The sequence below is a fragment of the Scyliorhinus canicula genome, chromosome 13 (assembly GCF_902713615.1).
Source record: "Scyliorhinus canicula chromosome 13, sScyCan1.1, whole genome shotgun sequence".
Taxonomy (NCBI): Eukaryota; Metazoa; Chordata; class Chondrichthyes; order Carcharhiniformes; family Scyliorhinidae; genus Scyliorhinus; species Scyliorhinus canicula.
In genome coordinates, this window is record NC_052158.1 from 67,110,953 (window position 1) to 67,132,184 (window position 21,232).

The 21,232-nt window shown below is 49.1% G+C and overlaps 1 long non-coding RNA gene across 1 annotated transcript in view; it reads right to left on the reverse strand.

The window, feature by feature from the left end:
* Nucleotides 1-16,316, reverse strand: part of LOC119975458 — a 29,141-nt gene extending 12,825 nt beyond the window's left edge. Inside the window, exon 1 of the long non-coding RNA XR_005462769.1 lies at nucleotides 15,802-16,316. This is a non-coding gene — a long non-coding RNA (uncharacterized LOC119975458). The remainder of the gene's footprint in view (nucleotides 1-15,801) is intronic.
* Between the last annotated feature and the right edge of the window lie 4,916 nt (nucleotides 16,317-21,232).

Consider the following 21,232-nt stretch of genomic DNA (forward strand, 5'->3'; position numbering starts at 1 on the left):
GATCTTAAGGAATTTGAGCGACGAACCAGAAACATCACCAAAAAGGTCAGGGACGCTCCTCGGATCCCCCACCAGTAAATCGTATTATTTGTACCCTTGCCTTGAAGAAATAGAAGCAGAACAGTGAAAAACGCAGTTAAGCAAAGTCAGTCCAGAAACTGAGTTTTAGTCCTCAAGCGACTCTAACGGAGAAAGTAGTTCTGAGGAGGAACTCTTCTCAGAGAAGGCTCAATCCTCTGAAGAAAAAATGGGCTAAAATTAAGTCAGAAGGGACAGCATGGTTGCTCAGTGTTTAGCACTGCTGTCTCATGGTTCCCAGGTTTAATCCCAGCTCTGGGTCATTGCCTGTGTGGAGCTTGCATATTCTCCCCGTGTTTGCGTGGGTTTTGCCACCACAACCCAAAGATGTGCAAGGTAGGTGGGTTGACCACACTAAATAAAGAGGTCTAAATTACCCTTGGAGACAAGGAGCAGCAACTAGGGGCAGGACGGGCTGCAATCAAGCACTGGCTACACGTTTTCAGTGCAGCAAAAACAGATAGATCGTGGCTTGCCAACAAAAAGGAGCGGAGCAAGTTTAGAGTATGAGTGATTCCAATCTATTAGGTTGGAGCTCTCAGGAATGAACGATCACGGACCTGACAATATGAAACACAGCACTTTCAGACCTATGAAAGCTGCCTTCATCGCTGGATTAAAGCCAGAATTGACAAAGGTGTGGTCACTCCGCCCAACCGTGGGAGACCCGAGAAACAACCTTTGCAGCGTTAGTGGATCGGTGTAACCAGTTAGACCAGGATATGGGAGCTTAACTCTGAACCCTGCAGGCAGGATAGAAAGCCAAGGACCCTAGCAACAACAACACCCAAGAAAAACAACCTGGTAAGTGTTATCATTGCGGAAATAAAGGCAGCTGGGCAAGGAGCTGCAAAGAAAAAAAGACATCAGGGATCAGCCTGACACACAGTCCAAGCCCGCCCTCTGGTGGAGACAATCTGGTGCAAAGATTCAAGCAGCTTACACCACAGCAACAGAAGGTGTTGCTGGAGGTTGCAAAGAACTAGGGGAGCCCACCCTCGATCTCTCAGCATCTCTCCTGGCACTGCCTCCTGGATACAGGGGCTAAATTAACATTTTTGCCTCAACAATACAAAAACGCTTTACCTCTAAATGACAAGGTACAAATTGCCCATGGGGCTGGGGGCCAGGTTTTGGGAATCAAAAGAACTCAACCTATACTCATTGGATTTGGCATACACGAATTGACCACACCAATCTGGGTAGGTCCAGTGAGACAAGCCCTTCTGGGCATGGATGTACTAACTCAATTGAATTCTTTGTTTCATTTTGAACGTGGCCAGGTAAAATGGTCTATCAGAAGCCCGAAGAAGGAGTTGAAAGAGCACCGAATATGGGCCAAAGATAAGAATGATTGCTGCCTACTCCAGATGGAACCGGCATCGGTTACTGGGATTGCCCTACCACGCACCAAACAGTACCCCATCAGCCCAACCTCCGTTGCTGGCATCTTGCCAATCAACCAACAATTCGGAGCAAGGTGTGCTGGGAAAAACACATAGTTCCTCAAACAGCCCCATATGACCAATGGGACTTGGCATCTAACCGTTAATTACAAGAAGGCCAAAAAGTATTGATCAAAGGGAATCTTTGGTGGCTGACCCCTCCACCATTTTTAATGCTCTAACATTTTGCTATCTATGAACAGAGTATCCCAGGTGACCGCAGACAGATGGACAAGATTGTCAGCGATCCTGCAAGCCCCCAATCTCCACATTGTCCGGGCTAGCCCGGTGAACCCATCATACATGCTCCCGCTTCCCGAGGAGCAAGATGGGGAGGAGAGGGGCATGACTGTGTGGAGATCTTGAACAAAATGGAAGAATCGAGCTTGGCGACAGAAGAACCATTGCACAACCCAGACCTGATTCTATTTACAGACGGCTCCTCCTTTGCGTTGCTCATTCTGGGTGAGTGTGCTTAACATTCAATTTGGCTCTGTTTCGTTACTTAGCTGTGGAGTCGCCAGGTATCGTTAAGATACCGCCACAAGTTTCAAGGTCAAGTTCAAAGCAATAAAACCATACACCAATTAGTAAGTTCAAACAAGACACGTTTATTATATTACAGTAATCTACTAATCATGCATATAAACTATAAGACTAGGTTAATCCTACCACTACTAGGCCAAATACTTATCTGGATAAGGGGACTGCCGGATCAGGGAACAACGGCTTCTAGCTTTGTCCAGGGTCCGCAGGCTTCCAGTGGTTATGGTCTAAAGGGGTCAGGAGTGTCTATTCCAATAGCGTGCGCTGTGACTTACTTGTTGGGGGCTTCTGTCCAGACCTCTCCTGCACAAGATTCTTCTGCTGCAACGGTGTTCTGCTGGGAGGGCTAGCTGGTCAAGGAGAGGCTGACAGAGAGAGCGAGCTGGGGTCGGGGTCTCTGTTTTATACTCCTCTCAGGGTCTTGCGCCCACCTGGGCGGACCTTCTATACTCTTGTAATCGATTGGGTCTCTTCCCAATCGATTGATTTGAATTCCCCAATAGCGGGGTAGTTACTCGATCACTTAGGCAGTTCTTGTGACTTATTGTTTTGGGCTTCTTTGGCGCCGAAAAGTCTGGCCTTCCATTCAATGTATCGATTAGTGTTAACTTGTGTCTTTTGTGCCTGGAGATCGCCCGGTATCGCCTCATTAATATGCTAACTGTTTCTTTTCATAGCGTTGTCTGGTTTCAGCACAGCCAAACTGGTTTCTGCAGCAGTCCAAATATACAAGCACTCTGCAAGCTGCTTGCTTTTAACAACATGTCCAATTTTCCCTGCAATCCTTGCAATCTTCCATTTTGTGTTTGGGCAGTGGTCACCCCAGGTGGCTACACTTGTTGACAATTGCACCCAGAAAGCAGGATGGGCAGCCACAAGCCTACACGAGATTGTGACAAAGGGTTGTCTACCCTCAGGGACGTCAGCCCAACAGGCTGTTATGGGCCCTGGCGGAGGCATGCCGGATTGTAAAAGGACAGATGGTTAACATCTATATAGACTGAAGGTACAGCCTGGGGGTTGCTCACGGCTTTAGCCAGTTATGGCGTAGTAGAGGGTTATCCACCTTTCCTTACCCTTTCTCCCCTTAGCTTCCCTCTCCCCTCCCCCCACATCTACATCTGTCAGTTTACCCTCTGATGTTAGTTTCTCTGCTGTTTGGCCTTTCACACCTTTTGTTCTCTCTGGGGACTGCTATTCGCACTCTTTCCCCTTGGTTTCTGTGGCTAATAGCACCCAGTTTCCCTGGGTTTCTGTGGCTATGACTCATCTTTCATTCTCACTCCACATTATAAATATTTCCCACTTTCTCTGTCTTTTAGCTTTGAAACGTTAGCTCTTTTCTCTCCCGACTGAAGCTGCCAGACCTGCTGAGATTTTTCCAGCATTTTCTCTTTGGGTTCTCGTGGTTGTCGACATGTTCTCAATGTGGGTGGAAGCCATTCCAATTAGAATGGACACAGCCAATCACACGGCCAAGATCCTGTGTCAGGATTACATTCCCCAATGGGGAGTCCCGACCAGCATTGACTCTGACCAGGGAACCCACTTTACAGGTGCTGTCTGCCAAGAAGTCTGTAGATTATGAAACATTAACTGGGACTTACATTGTCCTCATCACCCACAATCGTCAGGGTAAGTGGAATGAATGACCAGAACTCTGAAACAACTACTTGCCAAACATCATCAGGAAGGAATGCCTTTTCCCCAGGCACTACCAATGGTTCTGTGCATATTAGGGCAACTCCTAATAGAACTACAGGTCTGAGTCCATTTGAAATTATACCAGGAAGACCCATGTCCCTGTCAGGAACCATTGATTTGGGAAAAGCCGATTGTCATTTGATGAGTGATGCCTTGTTAGAATATTGTCAGAATCTAACAAAAGCTATTAGTTTTGCTTTCCAAAAGGTATCGGCAGCCTGGGGAGATCGTCAGAAGGACACAATATTGACCCCCGGCCTTTCAGTTTACGTGAAGTACAAAAAGTTCCCCTAGATGCTAAGTGGGAAGAACCCGATCAAGTGCTATTGATCACCCAAGCACCTGTTAAAGTCCAGGGAGAGAAAGCTTGGATTCACACATCTCACGTTAAATGAGCACAGTGATTAAAACTCCTATCTTTTAAAAGGACAATTCTTATTTGTCAACATGATTAACAATATTGTTGTATCCGTTGCTTGCTTTTTCAGTTCTTGCATTCCTTGCTTTCCAGCACTGCCGGATCCAGACAGGTTTTCAAGGAGCTAAATGTTAACATCTTCCTTTACATGTCCTATACATATGCCGAAGATGCCAACATCACCAGCTATTGGATATGTACTTACATTCCCATTTACACTAAGGCATTCCTTGAGGCCCTTCCCCTTTAAAGCGTCCACAACAGCTGAATGGTATATCGTCCTGAACATCTCCCGCTCGTTATCCTCCTATGAGGGAGCAACCTCATGTGTAGGGACTAGCTACCTGATCGAGACAGCAGAAAACATTGAGAAATGCACTCAGCAGGTTATCGTTTGACCACTTTCTCAGGGTGGTACCAGCCTGTTTACAATCGGAGCCATGGGCCCCATATATAGAACTTCCCACTGCCTTGAATCAGAGATGATCCATATGTCTAACAGGCAAACGGTTAGGGGGCCAAGGGGTAGGACACAGCAATTGTATTCACTATTTTGATGTGAGCAAGGTAGTGAAATGTATTACATTACATGGGCGTACTATTCCTGAGGGACGGTCAAAAGATGCCTCCCTATCGCAATCTCACTAGCGGAGCCAACTTCTCAGAGCACTGGTATCCCGAGGCGATGGCCCGCTTTGCCTCTTATTAGGGTACTTTTTACTTTATTTGTGGCCACAAGGTCTATCCCTGGCTACCACGCTCTTGGACAGGATTTTGTTATTTGGGGTATGTTGTCCCCTTTATTCGCCATTCTATCTCTCAGAGGACCTTGGATGAGGCGCACTATCGGGGAGATAGAAAGATTATTCTCCAACTTGATCCATTTTTATGGGACCGTTAAGCTGGCAAGGGAGTCTATTAACATGGTATCTGTCCTGGAAAAGATCAAGCCCCAGATAAAATCAATGCAGAAATGGTTGCCATTCGTCCTGTGGCCCTGCAGGACCGAATAGCTCTGGACTATGTTCTTGCTGAAAAGGGTGGAACTTGTACTCAGATAGGGCAGAGTGCTGCACCTATATCCCAGACAGCTCCAAGGAAATTACTAATTTGGCAGAGCACATCCAAAAGGAGATAGAAAAACTCAAACAACCGCCATCCGCCACCTTGTGGAGTTGGGCAACTGGACGGCTGGGCTCTATGGGAACCTCTTTAGTTCAGGGCTTGATCTTATTCTTCATTATCATTCTCATTATGTATTGTGTTTTTGTGTTTGAAATGCCTTGGACACCTTCACTAATACTGCTGATATCGTGTACCAGGCACTCCATTGCGGACACCACCCTAGCAGTGTTGGGTTGGTGCCATGCATTGCTGGTGACATCTGCCCATAGCCTCTGGGACTCCTCCAATTGGCTATGGATCTGCTGGAGTGTCGCTAATGTCATGGGAGTGTCACTTTAAGAAATGTTTTTGTCTTATCACATGGCTTCAGTGATGTCATTGTGTGGGTGGAGCTGGGCTGTGGCACTGGGTTTTACATTCACTTTGAATTTGGACTGGTTTGAACTGCACAGGTTGAAAGAAGTGTTTCTCCATCTTCATTTTAAAAGCCAATTCCAGACTACTTGGTAACGTAAAAGAGATAATTGCTTTCTGGAAAGAGTTCAAACCTGCTGTTTGAAAAGGGGAACAGAGTATCACTAACAAGTCTTATACCAGTAAGAAGACCGTGTGCTGTGCCACACCTTTGGAGTCACTGGCATGGACCCCATCCTCCTCCCTCGGCATGCCCCGATGGCCCCCAGGCTACTCCAGCCATCCAGAACTACCTGGAAACAAATGATACGGGTGAGGTCTCTGCGGCGACAGTTTGGGAATCTTTGAAGGCAGTGGTCACAAGGGAATTAATCTCGATAAGAGCCCACAAAAAAAAGGCAGAACGGGCTGAGAGGGATAGATTATTGGAGGGGATACTCCAGGTGGACAGGAGATACTCGGAGGCCCCGGATGCGGGGCTGCTGACGGAGCGGCGGAGGTTACAGATGGAGTTTGGGCTGTTGACCACAGGGAAAGCAGTGGAACAGTTGTGGAAGGCAAGGAGGGCGATTTATGAGTACAGGGAAAAGGAAAGCAGAATGTTACCACACCAGCTCAGGAAAAGGGAGGTGGCCAGGGAGATAGGGAAAGTAAAGAGTAGAGGCAGGATTACTGTCCTGAACCCAGTGGGGTGAATGAGGTGTTTAAGAACTTTTACAGTAAATTATGAGTCGGATCCCCCGGCTGGGGTGGAGGGGATGAGGCAGTTTTTGGATCAGTTGAGGTTTCCGAGGGTAGATAAGGATCTGGAGGAAGGGCTGGGAGCCCCAATTAAGATTGAGGAAATAATGGAGGGGCTGGAGAGCATGCAGTCGGGCAAAACCCCGGGGCCTGATGGCTATCCGGTGGAATTCTACAAGACGTTTTCAGAGATATTGAGCCCACTGCTGGTGAGGACATTCAATGAAGCACGAGAGAAGGGAGTCCTCTCCCCCCCCCCCCCCCCCTCAACAATGTCGCAGGCCTCAATTTCATTGATCTAGAAACGGGAGAAGGATCCGGAGCAGTGCGGGTCATACAGGCCAATTTCTCTACTGAATGTGGACACCAAACTGCTGGCTGAGATACTGGCCACAAGGATAGAAGACTGTCCCGGTGGTGATGGGGAAGACCAGACGATATTTGTAAAGGGCAGGCAAGTTAAGGCCAATGCTCAAAGGCTTTTGAATGCTATTATGATCCCTTCAGGAGAGGAGGCGGAGGTGGTGGTTGCAATGGATGCGGAGAAGGCTTTTGATCGGGTGGAGTGGAATTACCTGTGGGAGGCGCAGGGAAGGTTTGGGTTTGGTGAGGGCTTTATTGACTGGGTGCAGTTGCTCTATCAGGCACCAATAGCGAATGTGTTCACCAACCGGCTGAGGTTGGGGTATTTTAAACACTGAGGGACGAGGGAAGGGTGCCCCCTCTCCCCGTTACTGTTTGCTCTGGCTATAGAGCCATTGGCCATGGCGTTAAGAGCCTCTAGGAACTGGAAAGGGCTGGGGGGGGACACCGGGTCTCGCTTTATGCAGATGACCTGCTCTTGTATATTTCAGACACGTTGGAGGGGATGGGGGAAGTAATGCGAATCGTGGGAAAATTTGGCAATTTTTCGGGGTACAAATTGAACATGGCGAAAAGCGAGATGTTCGCGATCCAGGCAAGAGGACAGGAGAAGAGACTGGGAATGGGAGGCACTGCACAAGTTAAACCTATCCAGGCTGGTAGAACAAATGGAAGGGGACTTTAAGAGATGGGACATGCTTCCGCTATCACTGGCGTGGAGGGTACAGACCGTGAAAATGACGGTCCTCCCAACATTTGTTTGTCTTTCAGTGCCTCCCCATCTTCATCCCAAAGGACTTTTTCAAGCGTGTGAATAAGGTTATTTTGGGCTTTGTGTGGGCGGGCAAAACCCCGCGAGTGAAGAAAGTGTTGCTGGAGCGCAGTCGGGGGAGGGTGGATTGGCTCTGCCGAACTTCTGCAATTACTACTGGGCGACTTATATAGCCATGATTAGGAAGTGGGTAGTGGGGGAGGGGTCGGTGTGGGAGCGGAGCGTATTGCAAAGACACAAGTTTGGGAGTACTGATAGCGGCATCTCTTCCGTTCTCGCCGGCCCGACACTCCACAAGTCCGGTGGTGGTGGCAACTCTGAGAATCTGGGGCAATGGAGGAGATATAAGAGAGTGGAGGGGGCATTGGTTTGGACCCCGATCTATAATAATCATCGGTTTGTATCGGGTAGGCTGGATGGTGGGTTCGGAGATGGCAAAGGGCAGGAATTAGAAGGATGGGGGATCTATTTATAAATGGAAGCTTCCCCAGCTTGAAAGCCTTGGAGGATCAATTTGAATTGCCGGCAGGGAATGGGTTTAGGTATTTGCAGGTGCGAGACTTCCTGAGAAAGCAGGTTCCGGCCTTTCCGCTGCTGCCGCCACGGGGGATACAGGATAGAGTAGTCTCCAGTACCTGGGTGGGAGAGAGGAAGGTATCAGATATTTACCAGGGGCTTTCGGAGGCGGAGGAAACTCCAGTGGAGGAGCCTAAAGGCAAGTGGGAGGACGAGCTAGGCGGAGAGATAGAGGTTGGTCTATGGGCGGATTCCCTGAGCAGGGTTAATACATCCTCATCATGTGCTAGGCTTAGCCTGATACAAGTTAAGGTAGTCCACCAGGCACACATGACAGTGGCTAGGATAAGCAAGCTTTTCGAGGTAGAGGACAGGTGTGTGAGGTGCGCGGGAAGCCCAGCAAATCATGTTTTGGGCATACCCCAAGCTTAGAGGGTTTTGGCAGTGTTTTGCTGAGGCAATGTCCACGGTACTAAAAATATGGGTGGTGCTGAGACAGGAGGTAGCGATCTTTGGAGTGTCAGAAGAGCCGGGATTTCAGGGGGCGAATGAGGCAGACGTCTTGGCCTTTGCCTCTCTGGTCGCCCGGAGACAGATCTAGTTAATGCGGAGGAACTCAAAGCCCCCGAGTGTAGAGACCTGGGTTAGTGACATGGCTGGGTTTCTCAGTCTCGAGAAGGTAAAGTTCGCCTTAAGAGGGTCAATGGTTGGGTTCACCCAGAGGTGGCAGCCGTTCGTCGACTTTCTCGGGGAAAATTTGATATTTTATGGTTGGTGTGTGTGCGAAGATTGGGATGGGGGTGGAAATGTTTATTCTATCATGTTTATGTCATTATTATTGTTATTATTATAAAAACTTTCAAATACCTTAATCAAAATTTTTAAAAAAAAAGATTGGGATAAGTTCAAAATCCAGCAAAGGAGGACTGAAAAGATAATAAAGAGGGAGAAAATAAACAATGAGGGTAAAATCCCAAGGAATATAAAAACTGACAATAAGAGCTTCTTTAAGTTAAAGGAAGAAAGGAAGAGAGAGGTCAAAGTGAATCTGGGGAGATAGTTATGGGGAACGGAAATGGCAGAGGAGTGAAACAGATATTTTGTATCAAAGAAGAACTTTGAACATCCCATTAACTAAAGAATATGAGGGAGGAATTAAATACCATCACCATAACTACAGAAGTAGTATTAGACAAACTAATGGGGCTAAAGGCAGACAAGTCCCTTGGAATTTGGGTATCGCTGGCTTGGCAGCATTTATTGCCCATCCCTAATTAAGAGTCAACCACATTGTTGTGGGTTTGGAGTCACATGTAGGCCAGACCAGGTAAGGATGGCAGATTTCCTTCCCTAAAGCACATTTTTAAGACAATTAGCAATGGTTTCATGGTCATCATTAGTCTTTTAATTCCAGATTTTTATTCAATTCAAATTCCACCACCTGCCATGGTGGGATTCGAACCAAGGGCTCCAGAGCATCACCCTGGGTTCCTGGTTTACTAGTCCAGTGACAATAACACTATGCCACCGCCTCCCCATGGCTTACATCCTAGTATCCTAAAAAAAAGTACCAACTCTGCCTGTGCCATACTCGACAAATCTACCTTCTTCAGCGATATTCTATCTGATAAGGTGGGAAATTCCATGTGCCATTCTCAACAAATAAACAATTAATGTGCTTTCACGTGCAACAGCTAAAAATAAGCACAGTTTCAATACGAATGCCACAGAACACTGCGTCTGTGCAACCTTAGGCTTCAGCTATGCTCATACTGTTAATATTTTACCACTCGGAACGTTCTGTACAGATACAGCTTTTGAACATACTCTGCATTCTTCTTTCATTTGGTTCTGGATCGCTCATGATAAAGTGGAGTACTTTTCCACACTACAAATGGATACAGCAACACTTATGAACACACTCCCCCTTATACGCAAGTCATTACAAGTCAGATGCGTATATTTTGCTCATTTTCCCTTGCTCCCTATAACCTGTCTCCAGTGCTGATTTACCTTACAGCACTGATACGTTTCTCAGGAGAAACTAGATAGATATCTGTGGGAGAAAGGAACAGAAGAATATGGTGATCAGGTTAGCTGAAGCAAGGTGGGAGGATGTTTGAGTGGAATATAAATATTATCACCAACCCATAGGTCACTGAATAGCCTTTTTTTGCATTGCAAATTCTTTGTAATTCTCAGCAATGAACCTGTAATATCCAGCACAGGACGTACGGGGAGGGAATGATCATCTTCCCTTGGTTCTTGGGGAGTACGAGCTCCCCTGCTAAGGGGTGGGGGAACTCCATTCAGCTATGTCTAAAAGGTTGGCCAGTGAGGCACCGACTGAGGATAGACCCGGTAAGGATCTACCGGGAGATCTATATAAAGTAACTGTAAATAAACCAAAGTTTGTTATTCTTACTCTGTGTGGACTCCCCGAGTCCTTATTACAGAACCTTAATTATTATGCAAACCATCCACAGAAGCAGAATTGCACTCCACCACTACCTCATACCCCAGCGTACCCCCCACTCTATATCTAAAATGGCCTCCGCAAAGAACGCTGGGAAATATGGTCAGTCCGGGACAGACAGACTGCAGCTTGCAGATACACAAAATCTGCAGCTCAGGCGTTTTTAACAGTCCAGGAAAAAGATCATCTCCAGGCATCCCAGGAACAATAGAACTATCCTGTCAATCGCATTGTTTACCAGACACAGCGGCACTCAAGCTCCTAACACTTCCAGGCATGGCCACTGAGTGCCCATCCCAAAATCGATGCGGCAGCCCCTGATTGGAATTGATCGATCAGGGTGATGGAGCCCTGATCAATTGATTGACAATGAACCTGGCAGAAACATCAAACATTTAGGGGCAGCACGGTAGCATTGTGGATAGCACAATTGCTTCACAGCTCCAGGGTCCCAGGTCCGATTCCGGCTTGGGTCACTGTGTGCGGAGTCTGCACATTCTCCCTGTGTGTGCGTGGGTTTCCTCAGGGTGCTCCGGTTTCCTCCCACAGTCCAAAGAGGTGCAGGTTAGGTGGATTGGCCATGATAAATTGCCCTTAGTGTCCAAAAAATTGCCCTTAGTGTTGGGTGGGGTTACTGGGTTATGGGGACAGGGTCGAGGTGTTGACCTTGGGTGGGGTGCTCTTTCCAAGAGCCGGTGCAGACTCGGTGGGCCGAATGGCCTCCTTCTGCACTGTAAATTCTATGACCCAGAGACCTCCCACATAAGGGCATGAAAATCCAAGCAGGTTAAAAGGCGCTGCACCACCTTAGAAGCTCTCTCTCAACTGCAGTCTCTTGACTGCAGCTTTCGACAGCCAACAACAATGGTGAATTCATCAGCAGCCAAGATGAGGACCATCCAGAGGGACCAGAACAGAGGACACTGACGACCAACCTGTGCTCTGGAACTTGCCACACCCTTAACCAAGCTTAGCAATAAAATATTCACTCCGACACTCCATTTGGGTTCTGCTGGGGCCACTTATCCCTTGACATCATTACAGCCTTGGTTCAGACATGGACAAAACAGCTGAACTCCAAGGGTTAGATACATGTGACTGCCCTTATCTTCATGGCAGCATTTGACTGAGCATGGCATTCAGGAACCCTAGCAGAACTGGAGTCAATGGGAATCAAGGGGATATGTCTCTGCTGGTTGGAGTCATGACTAGTACAAAGGAAGATGGTTGTGGTTGTTGGAGGTCAGTCATCTCAGTCATAGATCATAGAATGTACAGTGCAGGAGGCCATTCAGCCCATCGAGTCTGCACCGGCCTCTGGAAAGAGAACCCTACCCAAGCCAACACCTCCACCCCATCCCAATAACCAGTAACCCTACCCCATTTTGGACTTAAGGGCAATTGAGCATAGCCAATCCATCTAGCCTGCACATCTTTGGACTGTGGGAGGAAATTGGAGCACCCAGAGGAAACCCACGCAGACATGGGGAGAACGTGCAGACTCCGCATTGACAGTGACCCCAAGGCGGGAATCGAACCTGGAACCCTAGAGCTGTGAAGCAACTGTACTAACCACTGCGGTACCATGCCGCTCAGTCCTGAAACATCACTGCATGAGTTCCTCAGGGTCGTGTCCTAGACCCAACCATCACCAGCTGCTTCATCAATGACCTTTCTTCCATCACGAGGTCAGAAGTGGGGATGTTAGCAGGTGACTGCACAATGTTCAGCATCATTTGCTGCACCTCAGATACTGAAGCAGTCCTTGTCCAAATGCAGCAAGACCTGGGCAATATCCAAGTTTGGGCTGACAAGTAGTAAGCAACATTTGCGCCACACAAAAGACAAGCAACGACCATCTCGTGACCAAAAAGGAATCTAACGATCACCTCTTGACATTCAATGGCATTACCATCGCCGAATCCTCCACTGTCAATAGCATTGAACAGGAACTGAACTTGACTAGCCATATAAATACTGTGGCTACAAGAGCACATCAGAGGCTACTAACCTCCTGTTGCGAGTATTCATCTCCTGACCTCCCGCCCACCCACTTGCAAAGCCTGTCCACCACCTGTAAGGCAGAAGTCAGGAGTGTGATGGAATACTCTCCACTTGCCTGAATGAGTGCAGCTCACACTCTAGAAACTTGACACCATCCAGGTCAAAGTAAACCATTTGATTGGCACCCCACCCACATTAACTCCCTCCACCACTGATGCACGGTGTAATAGTGTGTGCCATCTCCAAGATGCACTGCAGTAACTCAACAAACCTCCTCAAACAGCACTTTCCAAACCCACTGCCTCTGCCATCTGGAAGGACAGTGGCAGTAGATACATCGGAACACCACCATCTGGAAGTTCCCTTCCAAGCCACCCACCATCCTGACTAGGAAATATATTGCCGTTCCTTTACTGTCACTGGGTCAAAATCTGAGTTCACTATGACTTAATGAAAGGGAAATCATTTTTAACCAGTTTACTAGAGTTTGGTGAAGGAGTAACATGTGATGTGGATAGAGGAGAATCTGTAGAGAAACTGTACTTGCATTTCTAGAAAGCAACCGATAAGGTACCACATCAAATTATTGAAAAAAATAAAAGCTCATGGCATACGGGCCAACAAATTAGACAGTATTGAAGATTGGCCGGTTGGCAGAAAACAGGGGGCTGGATTCTCCAAAAATAAGGGGCTATGTCCCCTTTCGCTCTTGACTTTCCTTAAGAAAAGTCCTGAGCGATTCTCCTACCTGCAGGGAGCTAGTAGGGCCCCGGAGTGCTCCTCACAGCTCTGGCTGCGGATACGGGGCCCGCACTTCCGGTCGGGAGTCCGTGCATGCATGCGCGATGGCCGACTAGAACTGCGGACCATCATCCAAAATGTAGCCCCCCAGAGGTTGCACGTGACTGTGGATTTGTGCCACCTGCTCGCTCCCCTGGCCATCCACGAGCACACCCCCCCCCCCCCCCCCCCCCCACCACGGTGACCCAAGCCGGAATCGAACCTGGGACCCTGGAGCTGTGAAGCGACTGTGCTATCCACAATGCTACCATGCTGCCCCACTTTCGCAATGCTCTGCCCCTCCAAAGCAGTGGTACATTGGCGAGACCAAGCAGACGCCGCGACAACAGATGAACGGACATCGCATGACAATCGCCAAGGAGGTATGTTCTCTTCCAGTCGGGGAACACCTCAACAGTCAAGGGCATTCAGCCTCTGATTTCCAGATAAGCGTTCTCCAAGGCGGCCTTCAGGACACGTGACAACGCAAAATCGCCGAGCAGAAACTTATAGCTAAGTTCTGCACACATGAGTATGACCTCAATCGGGACCTTGGATTCATCTTGGATTACATTCATCCCTGGCCTGGGCTTGCAAAATCCTACCAACTGTCCTGGCTTGAGACAATTCGCATATCCTTAACTTGGGTTTACACCTATCTCGGGATCTGTAAAGACTTAATTACCTGCAAAATGCTCGCATTCAAAGCATTGTCTTTCATCTTTGACTTTGTCTATATATATGTTCTAAACATACCTCTTCATACACTTGAGGAAGGAACAGTGCTCCAAAAGCTAGTGATTTTAAACAAATCTGTTGGACTTTAACCTGGTGTTGTAAGACTTCTTACTGTGCTCACCCTAGTCCAGGTGGGCAAACTTTTCCGTGCAAGGGCCACATTCAGAAATTCACAATTTTAAAGGGCCACATAGTATATTAATTAATAGTCCCGGTTGTAACCAATTAGCGTGCGGCATATACCTCAGCGCTTCCCCCGGCGGCATCCTGTCTTTAGCCCTCTTTTTCTCTACTTTTCAAAAATGGCGCTTCACCCGGTTATGATTCTGGGCGCCTCATATAGAACATAGAACAGTACAGCACAGAACAGGCCCTTCGGCCCTCGATGTTGTGCCGAGCAATGATCACCCTACTCAAGTCAACGTATCCACCCTATACCAGTAACCCAACAGCCCCCCCCCATTAACCTTATAAAAAAATATAAAAGATTAAAAAAAAAAAAAATTTTGTTAAAAAAAAATTGTTTTTTTTTTAATGACTTGATCTTGGTGGGCCGCATAAAGACCTTTGGCGGGCCACATGCGGCTCGCGGGCCATAGTTTGCCCACCCCTGCCCTAGTCCAACGCCAGCATCTCCACATCATGAATATTTTTAAGCCATGATGTGGAGATGCCGGCGTTGGACTGGGGTGAGCACAGCAAGAAGTCTTACAACACCAGGGGGGGGGGGGGGGGGGGGGGTGGCAGGGGTGGCAGGGGTAGCATGGTGGTTAGCTTAAATGCTTCACAGCTCCAGGGTCCCAGGTTCGATTCCCGGCTGGGTCACTGTCTGTGCGGAGTCTGCACGTCCTCCCAGTGTGTGCGTGGGTTTCCTCCGGGTGCTCCAGTTTCCTCCCACAGTCCAAAGATGTGCGGGTTAGGTGGATTGGCCATGCTAAATTGCCCGTAGTGTCCTAAAAAGTAAGGTTAAGGGGGGGGGTTGTTGGGTTACGGGTATAGGGTGGATACGTGGGTTTGAGTAGGGTGATCATTGCTCGGCACAACATTGAGGGCCGAAGGGCCTGTTCTGTGCTGTACTGTTCTAAGGTTCTCAGGGTCATCCTGGGGGGGGGGGGGGGGCCTCCACGGTGGCCAGGCCCACAATCAGGGGCTACCGATCGGCGGGTGTGCTCAGTCCGGGGGGAGGCCCAATGTTGGCAGAGAAACACAACAGCTGGACACATAGACCAGGCCAAACAGTGTCAGGCAGCACAGTTCTCACGAATAGTAACCATTGCATTGCAAAAAAAATGCACATCAAATAAACCCCCCACTGCAACATTTACAATTGCCTCTTTTTTTTTAGTTTTATCTCTTAACTCTTGAACAATCCTAGAGTAACATGACCAAGAACCAGTCAAGCCAGCAACATAACCACTAATGAGTGAGAACCTATCATGGGGGCAAGGCACAGCAAGGGTGTCAGAGGACCTTTTGGGAGGTCCCGAGGAAGTGACCTGTCCAAGTGAGCTCCCTCCCTCCCACATCGAAGCAACAAAATAAAAACAATTGCAGGGAACAGGAATGACTGAAATGAAATGAAAATTGCTTATTGTCACACGTCGGCTTCAATAAAGTTACTGTGACTGGCTGAACCCCTGAATTCACTGAGTGACAAGGTCCCTGGGCGCAGCGAACTCACCTGTTTTTAAACGAGACTGGGTCCATTTTGCTGTGGAGAGGGCTGGGAAGCAGAGGAAAGGGTTGATGTAAATTAAATGTCCTTGTGCAGTGACAACCCACCGAGAGGGGTGGCCTGCTCAATAGGTTGCTGTGGAAACACAATCAGCCCTCCCTCAGGTAGACACATTTACAGCAAAAAGCCACTTCCTGCTGTTGCTCCCCCATTTTATTCACACTGTTGGCCGGTGGTGGTTTATTCTAACGGATTCCCGTTGTTGAATCCCGCAAAGATTTCACCCTCCGTCCTCCTTCTGTCTCCGCCCCTCCCCCCCGGTCGCTGTGACCTCCTCCCAGCCGCTCGGGGGCGCAGCCTTCGCCCGCTTCCCCTTGGCGACTCCCGCGGCAGCGCCACCTGCGGCGGAGTGGGAGAATTGCAGGGAGCGAACTGGCGGGAAATGGGGTGGTGAGGGTGAAAGAGGGTGAAGAATTGAGAAAGGGGGTGTGGTAAGCGAAGGGTTGGGGAGGATAGAGGGTCAATGAGAGAGAGCGTTCCTCTCCACATACTCCCCCTCCATCTCTTTCACATCTCCATGAAGAGAAAGAAGTTGCCCTCAGACTGAGATATCAACTGATCTGGCAAGAAATTTCGTACAACTAAAGCTTTATTAATATTTTGAAGCACTCGATGACCACTGAACTGCTCTTTATCCTAGTTAAAGCACTGATTACTTGTTTCAGTGAACCGGTTTGAACTCAAATAACCGTTACAATACTTTTGGTGGCGGCATGAAGGTCGGGTTTGTGCACTAGGCACCTGTGTTTTTCCCGGTTCCTGTGTTTTTTGGTGGAAAAACTTATCCCGATAAGAAAGTAGAGGGCTTCCAAGTGTGGAATGTCAAAAAAGGCTACAACTAAGAAATCTGCAGGTGGAAATTCGTCAACCGACTTGGAGGCTTTGCGTTGAACATCAGCAGGGAAGATGGCGGCTCCGGCCATTGCGGCCACCCAATCACGGCATTTATGCTAACTGGGATACTAGCTGTTGAATTTGAAAAGCATTTTGAGAGGTAATGGAGAGTGATGTTCAATACTCTCCATCAATCGATTGGCTCCTGCCCAGGAAAAGTTGGAAAGGACTTCGGAAGCTGTGAAGGAGCATGGTGAGGTGTTGAAGGGGGTGGAGGCAGATTTGTCAAGACACAGCGACCACATTGCCTCACTGGAGACTGAGATCCCAGTGGTGGCAGAGCAGAATAAGAATCTAAGGGCGAAGGTGGATGACCGTTTGAGGAGACAAAACCTCAGGGTTGTGGGGTTGCTGGAGAGTGTGGCGGGCCCGAATCCAACTGTGTACCATTCGCAGATGTTCGGTAAGATGGTGGGGCAGATGTAGCAGCACAGTGGTTAGCACTGTTGCTCCACAATGCAAGGGTCCCAGGTTGGAATCCCAACTTGGGTCACTGTCAGTGTGGAGTCAGCACGTTGCTGGAGGAGCTGCTGACGACATGGGGACTGGAGAAGGGGGTAGTGTCAGCGGTTTACAGAGCTGTTTTGGAAAGCGAGAAGGCACCACTGGAAGGGATCAAAGCAAAGTGGGAGGAAGAGTTAGGAGAGGATGTGGAGGAGGGGTTCTGGTGTGAGGTGCTCCGGAGAGTGAATGCCTCCACCTCGTGCGTGAGGTTGGGGCTGATACAGCTGAAGCCGGTATTCAGAGCACACCTCACGAGGGCGAGGATGAGCCGTTTCTTCCAGATGCTCCGGTTTCCTCCCACAAGACCTGAAAGATGTGCTTGTTAGGTGAATTGGATATTCTGAATTCTTCCCTGTGTACCCGAACAGGCGCCAGAGTGTGGCTACTAGGGGATTTTCACAGTAACTTCATTGTAGTGTAAGCCTACTTGTGACAATGATAAAGATTATTATTATTACTGGCGGCATCCCCGGCAGAGTTGGACAGGGCTCATTGAATACTCCGGCAGAAGCCGTGGGTAAATGAGTCATCCCGAGCGGGTATAGTTAGATTTCACATCTTCCAGGAGAAGGAGCAGGTCCTAAAGTGGGCCAAGGAGAATCCGTGACCTGAGATGGGACGGAAACCACCTTAGAATACACCAGGATGCCAGTGCGGAGCTTGCAAAGTAGTGGACGGCCTTTAATAAGGCCAAAGCAGTTTGGAGTGATGTACCCGGCGAGGCTGCGTGTTACGCTCGGGTTAAGGCACCATTACTTCAGTACTTCGGAGAAGGCTGAAGCTTTTGTTACAGAGCATGGATTGGGATCGAGTTAAACGGGCTCTCTGTGGACATATTATGATTGTTTTGGGGAGGAGTTTTGGGATATATACATATGTTGGGTTTTTTTTTGTTTTTGGGTTGGGATGGGTTTGTTTTGCATACTTTTTATGGTGAGGGATGGTAGGCTAACTGTTTTCTCTTTCCTTTGGAAATAAATGGCTCCCGGAGGGATCTTGAACATGGTAGAACTGGAGAAGTTTGCTGTATTTCTGTAGCCAGGACAGGTAGGGGCTTTCTTCTTTTTTTGGCCCTGGGTAGGGGCTACCTTTCTAGGAGTAAATTTTTACCTAGCGAACGGGAGTGAGGTGGAGAGAGAGGCTGCGGTCTGTTGGACCTTTTTTCTGTGGTTCAATGAGCCAAGCATTTTTGTTCAGAAGGGGTACTGTTCTTTGCAATGCAATCAAAAGGAATATTTGGGGAGGGCTGGGTTGAGGGAAGGGTTATGTTGTAACCTGCCTGTTTACCATTGGCTGGGGACTAATGACAATCCCACAATCCTGTGGGAGTATGAGCTTCCCCAATGAGAGGGGCGGAGAAATCATTAGCAGACTCCCTGCATAAATAGAGCTGGCCAGTTTGGAACCAGCAGAGAGAGACCGTCGTCGTCGTCGTCGTCGTCCAGGTTGGAAGTTGGTTTCTATTACATCCTGCCTCTGTATGTACGTTTGGATGTTTTTGATGCTGTGCTGGAAAGCTGGAACCAGTACGCACAACGGATGCGTTACTATTTCCGGGCAAACAATATCACCGAAAACGAGCGGCAGGTGGTCATATTGCTCACTGCCTGCGGCCCGCATACGTTTGGGGTGATTAGGAGCCTTACGTACCCAGCTGCACCGGACACCAAACGTTTGATGAACTTGTGAATTTAGTGGGGCAACATTTTAACCCAACCCCATCCACGATAGTCCAACGTTACTGGTTTAATACCGCTGAGAGGACCCCAGGAGAATCCCTTGCCGACTTTCTATCCAAGCTATGCAGGATTGCGGAGTACTGTCACTATGGTGAGACCTTATCAGAAATGTTACGCGACCGCTTGGTTTGCGGTATTAACAACGCGGCCACCCAGAAAAAGTTCTTAGCCAACCCAACATTGACTTTTCAGCAGGCCATTCAAATAGTATTGTCCCGAGAAAGCGCAGAACGAGGAGTGCAGGAGCTACAGGGAATGGAGGTGCATGCCTTGGGGCGCAACTGCTTCTGTCCGAAAGCGTCCCCCTGCACCCCTGCGGTACCTTGGGCGAGGCGACGTCTGGATCGACGCCAGTGGCCGTCGGCCATTCCTCCCCGAAGGGAGCCTTCTCCAGAACCAATGGATGAGGAGCCATGTCCGTGTCCGTGTAGGCGCCGACCCCGTCGCGGACGCCGGTCCTGGGGGTGCCAGAGGCGCCGTCGTTCCGACCGAAACTGGGGCCAGCCCAGGGGCCGTACCTTTCATTTGGATGAACCTGCGGCGACTACTCCCGAGGATGCAGAGGCGGAGGATGACTGCCTGCAGCTGCATTGTGTGGCAGCTGCCCGTGTGGCCCCCATTAAAGTGACAGTACGGGTCAATGGTCACCCGCTTGAGATGGAGTTGGACACTGGCGCAGCGGTCTCCGTGATCGCCCAGAGGACATTCAACCGCATCAAGCAGGGTATACAGACCCTTACATTAACCGACACACAGGATAGGTTGGCCACCGACACGGGGGAACCATTGGACATTGCTGGAACTACGATGACCCCTGTTGTTTATGGACGCCAGGAGGGGCGTTTCCCACTTATCGTGGTGCGCGGCCATGGGCCCAGCCTGTTGGATCGGGACTGGTTCCGCCATTTGCGGTTGCAGTGACAGCATATCCTCCAAACAGTTTCTGGGGGGTGGACTGAGGTGCTAGGACGATACCCAGATGTATTCCAGCCCGGTTTGGGGAAAATAAAAGGAGCTGTAGCCTGTATCCAAGTCGAACCAGGAGCCACGCCGCGCTATTTCCGGGCGCGCCCGGTGCCTTACGCCTTGCTCGAGAAGGTAGAAGGGGAGCTCACTCGTTTGGAGACTTTGGGTATCATCAGGCCCGTCCATTTCGCTGACTGGGCAGCACCAATTGTACCTGTAATGAAGCCAGATGCCACGGCTCGCTTGTGCGGCGACTATAAACTTACAGTGAATACGGCTTCCCGACTCGACCGATACCCAATGCCTCGCATAGAGGATCTCTACGCGAAGCTTGCAGGTGGACTCTCATTCACAAAATTAGATATGAGTCACGCCTACCTGCAGTTGGAGCTGGACCCTGCCTTCCGGCCATATGTAACGATTAATACACACCGGGGCCTGTATGAATATACACGTTTTCCCTTTGGAGTATCCTCTGCCTGCACTATTTTTCAACACGTTATGGAGGGCATTTTGAGAGGTTTACCGCGTGTTGCTGTCTACTTGGATGACATGTTGACCATAGGGACATCAGAGCAGGGTCATCTGGAAAATTTGGAGGCTGTCCTTAGACGCTTTTCGGAGGCTGGTGTCCGTTTACGTCGCACAAAGTGCGTTTTTCAGGCGAAGGAAGTAGTCTACCTGGGTTATTGGGTGGACCGCGAAGGTTTGCACCCCGTCGCAGAGAAGGTGCGCGTGATTCAACAGGCCCCCGCCCCGACTGCCACTTCGCATCTCGTTTGTTTCTCGGCCTTGTAAACTATTACGGAAAGTTCCCCCCCAATCTGGCAACTACGCTGGCCCCGTTGCACCTTCTGCTAAAGAAGAATCACACCTGGGTTTGGGGTCAGCCGCAAGAAACCACTTTCCGGAGAGTAAAACAACAATTGTCGTTGTCTGGGTTACTAACCCACTATGATCCTGGAAAGCCTTTGCTCGTCACATGTGATGCATCCCCGTATGGTATTGGGGCTGTCCTGTCCCACAAGATGGAGAACGGGGCCGAGCGGCCGATAGCTTTCGCCTCCCGCACACTGACTGCAGCGGAAAAAAAGTACGCGCAGATCCAGTTCGAGAAGGAGGGCCTGGCAGTGGTCTTTGCGGAGAAACGTTTCCACCAGTACATATATGGCCGCCACTTCACTATCGTGACTGATTATAAGCCTCTGCTGGGACTTTTCCAAGAGGATAAGCCAATACCGCCCATTGCTTCCGCACGGATCCAGCGCTGGGCT